Genomic DNA, 4,734 nt, shown 5'->3' on the forward strand with positions numbered 1-4,734 from the left:
CACTTTATCCCCGATCTAAAACTCAATATAAATAATTATCTTAAATTCAAAATCAACAAGAATTGACATCTTCACTCAAAGTGTTTAAGATTCAAATATAATAAACTCAACAGTCAAACGAGAAATGTTATTACCATAGGCTTACTTGAAAATCAGTTCTCCACCCCTATAAAAATAAGATGACACACCAATCAAAATGGCTTTACAAGATTTTAATGGGGATTAGGTTAACGATATGGAAAATGCCAAAAAAGTTGGTTACAATTGAAAGTTGAGTTGATAAGTTACAAAATGAGAAAAAATTAGTTGCTGAATTAAAAGAAATTACATCAACAAGAATAATCACAAATGTAATTGAGATTTTCAACAGAATATGAAACTAATTATTCAAGCTCAATCAATTTTTTTGATATATTTTTTCTTTTTGTTTTTATTTTTTTAAAACAAAAAAAAAATCAGCATTTCAAATAATGAAACATAGTTAGGCAACTAACCAAATCAAATCTCGAAAAAAGGGAGTCAATAAAAAGGAAATTTTACAACATAGATATGGGTTATGAGTTAACATTAACGGGTTAGAAAAAAACTATGATAGGATCAACGGGGTTTACTAAGGGTTAATGCAATAGCTAAGCTTTTTACAAGTTAAGTGGGTTAAATCCAAAGTTTCTTTATTATCTCAGTATATCAAATCAATAATGTGGTCTCAACATGCATAACCGAATCAAGTTGACATACTCACAACCAAAAATAAAATATGCACGAAATAAAATATATGCTCTATAGGCTTAAAAGGTCACAAAAAATTATGATTTTGATGTCAAACTTGAGAATTTAAAATTTCAAAATAATTTTTCAATTTAGAGAGACAACCTAAAATTAATAATTTATGAAAAACAACATACATGCTCAACTCTCTTGTGTCTTAAAGTATAAATCATACAACGTAGAAAAATCCGCAAATTATTCCAAAATTTAATAAAGAAAATATCCAAATTAAAAGAAATTACTTCAATGTTAGGTTTGAGAAAATTACTTAAACACAAAAACTAATTCATGGGCTATATTGCATAAACATATAAATCCTCCCCATACTTAAGATGTACATTGCCCTCAATGTACAAACAATTAAAATTACATAATAAGTACAATATCATAAGGAGGAACATAATTGGAACTACCCTTAATTTGGATGAATTTGTCGGAATATTGAAAACCGAAATCGTGGGCGATTCTAAATAAAGTGCATGTTTCCTAGAAAATTAAGAAGAAAGTAGACAAAAATGAATAAGAAGATAAAAAGATAACAAAATAGAAAAACAACTGACACAACAATAAAACTAAATGAAATCACATTGATTGGGGGAGGAAGGAAACAAACTAGCTTTAAAAAGGACAAAAAAAGTACATGGTCATGTACCAAGCCATGTGAACCACACGGCTGTGTAGCCAGGCCATGTGCGCCACACGACCGTGTCGCCAGACTGTATGGAATCACCCAGATTGTGTGTGATAAACATTAGATAAAAATAAGCCTAGCAACCACATAGCCTAAGACACACCCATGTGTCCAGGTCGTGTGTCACACACGGCCATGTGCCAGGCCGTCTGCAAAGCTCGTTCGCTTCTCCTATGCCCGTGTGTGAGCTGTGTGAGCCACAGGGTGTGTGACAAGTCGTGTGTCTCACACGGTCATATCTCCAGCTTTTGTAACTCTCAATGCTCATGTGGGTCAAATTAAAATTGAAAAAAATTAGCTCTAGTATGCACACGGCTTAAGACACGCTCATGTGCCCAAGTAGTGTAGATTACTCTAAACCATGTGAACAACTTTTTTTTTTTAATTTTTTCAAATTGTTTTTGAAGTTTTTCGAATTTTTTTCGTTTTAAATATATAAAATGAAAGTAAAATAAAAAATAAAAATACTCAGGTTGCCTCTTGAGAATCGCTTATTTAGAGTCTAAGTTTGGCTTCCCTTTTATGCTCACGGTTAATGATCTTGGAGCTAAAGTTGCTCTCTCTCGTTATCAGTATTAACACCAAAATAAAGTTTGAGACAATGATTATTTACCTTGAATGTGTTGTCATCAGGGTGTGTTAACTCAATGGTTCCGTATGAAAATACGTTTTGTACCACAAATGGGTTCGATCCTCTTGAGTTAAGCTCTGAAGGGAACATTTGTGGATCAGACTTATCTAGCAGCACTTTATCCCCAACTTTGAATTGGTTTGTCCTCTTTACATAAACATCATTACATTGCTTTGTTACTTCCTTTTGCTCTCTCAATTTCTCATCAACCTTCATTCGCCATTCATCTAGTTCGTCGAGTTACACCATTCGCTCTTTACTTGTCCCTCAAGTTCTATCACTTTGAATAAAATATGGCTCCAACATGTTTTGATGAGGGATTTCCTACAAAGAATGTTGAGCCACATGATTACTAATATTAACAAAACAATTAGTATCATCTCTCTCACTAGGTACTCTAGCAAAATCATTTGCTTGAAGTATAATCTATTCATCACCTACATGAAGCACAAGTTTACCAGAACCCACATTAATAACAGTTCTAGCAGTGGCTAAAAAGGGTCGACCTAAGATCATAGGTACCTCAATATCCTCATCCATGTCCAATACAACAAAATCAACAGGGAATATAAATTTAACGATTTTCACAAGTATATCCTCAATAATACCCCTAGGATAACTAATTGATCTATAGCTATTTGAATACTCATCCTCGTGGGTTTGGGTTCCTTAAGACCAAGTTGTTTGAATGTCTTATAAGGCATGACATTTATACTAGCCCCTAAATCAGCCAAAGCTTTTCCAACATTTAAAATACCAATGAGACAATGAATAGTAAAACTCCTTGGATCTTTAAGTTTGGTGGGTAGTTTGTTTTAGAGAATGGCTGAGTAAATTGCATTGAGCTCCACAGTCAACAAGTTGTCTTACTTCCTTTTATTTGTTAATATCTCATATAAAAATTGTACATACTTTGGTATTTGCGAAAGGGCTTCAACAAACAGCAAGTTAAAGTGGAATCATTTTAAGAGTTCAAGAAATTTACAATATTGTTCTTCTATGTGGTCTTCCGTCAATGCTATTGGATATGGAATTTGTGGTTTGAAGTCTTTAATTACCAACTTATGCTCTTTCTTACTTTCCTCAATCTCATCACTTTTCACAACAATTTCTATCTTCGACTTATTTTCAAACTCGACTAGCCATTCCACGTTTCGAACAATGATTGCATGGATTTGCTCCTTTGGATTAGTTTCAATGTTTCTAGGTAAACTACTTTGTCCTCTTTCTGAAACAAGTTTGGCAAGCTATCCAATTTGATTTTTAAGCCCTTGAATTGATGCTTGCTGATTTTCAAAGCTGTCTTAGTGTTTTGAAATTGAGTTTCTGACACTGAAATAAATTTAGTCAACATCTCCTCAAGGTTTGGTTTCTTCTCTTGCTAATAAGGCTGCTAAAAACCTAGAGGGGGTTGTGACCTTTGATTACCTTGACCACCCCAAGAGAAATTTGGATGGTTCCTCCAACTGGCATTATAGTTATTACTAAAGGGTTATTTTGAGGTCTAGAATTGTTACCCAAAAAATGGACTTGCTCATGCTCCATGGTAGAACCGAATGGTAAACATTTTGAATTAAAATTCAAACCATCAATTTTCTTTCCAAAAGCTTTACCCTGATTTGCTAACGTAAAAACTGCATCAATATTAAAAACACTGGTTGCTTTAATCGATTTTGTTCTCATGACTTGTCACTGATAGTTTTCTAGTGCCATCTCCTTAATAAACTCTTGAGCTGCCTTAGGTGTCTTCTTATTCAACGTTCTTCCAGCTGCTGCATCAATTAGTTGCCTAGTTGAGGGATTCAAACCATTGTAAAAGGTTTAAACTTGTAACCACAATGGTAACCAATCATGAGAGAACCTTTTCAAAAGATCCTTAAATCTCTCTCATGCATCATATAATGTCTCCAAATCAATTTGAGAAAAAGAAGAGATGTCATTCCTCAACTTAGTTGTTTTAGCCGATGGGAAGTACTTCAACAGAAAATTTTTAGTCGTTTGATTCCAAGTTGTGATAAAACCACGTGGAAGTGAATTCAACCATTATTTTATCTTGCCCCTCAAAGAGAATAGGAACAACCGTAAGTGTATGGCATCATCAGTAGAGCCATTACTCTTGAAAGTGTCGCTAATGTCTAAAAAGTTAGCCAAATGAGTATTCAGATCTACATCCTACAAACCATCCAACTGAACATACTGTTGAACCATCTGAATTGTGTTTGCCTTCAGCTCAAAATTGTTTGCAGCAATAGTTGGTCTGACGATACGCGATTCAGCCCCAATCAGAGTAGGCTTAGCATGACCATACATAGTACGAGGAGCAGGAGCTGTAGAAAGCTGTTGATTATTAGGATTATCACCCATCTTTTCTTCTTGATTGTCTACTATCTTCTATTGATTTTGCCTTGCTTCTCTAACCCCTCTACGATTTCTGCGAGCTATTATTTCAACTTCACTATAAAAAATTAATGGTTCCAATGGGTTTCCTTTAGTCATAAACCACAAGAACCTGTCTAAATCAAACAAAATAAAAAAATAGAATGTAAAAATTTAATTAAAAATATTAAAATAAAAATAAAAACGAATAAATTAATAGAAATAAAGTTTTCCTAATATTTTAGTCCTTGGTAACAGTGCCAAAAAC

At 33.6% G+C, this 4,734-nt stretch overlaps 1 non-coding gene across 1 annotated transcript; it reads left to right on the forward strand.

The window, feature by feature from the left end:
* The first annotated feature begins 3,933 nt into the window (after window positions 1-3,933).
* LOC128286201 (small nucleolar RNA R71) lies at window positions 3,934-4,040 on the forward strand. Its single transcript, XR_008276746.1, has one exon. It is a non-coding gene; the product is annotated as a small nucleolar RNA R71 (small nucleolar RNA).
* Window positions 4,041-4,734: the final 694 nt, after the last annotated feature.

This window comes from Gossypium arboreum, chromosome 12, assembly GCF_025698485.1.
Source record: "Gossypium arboreum isolate Shixiya-1 chromosome 12, ASM2569848v2, whole genome shotgun sequence".
NCBI lineage: Eukaryota > Viridiplantae > Streptophyta > Magnoliopsida > Malvales > Malvaceae > Gossypium > Gossypium arboreum.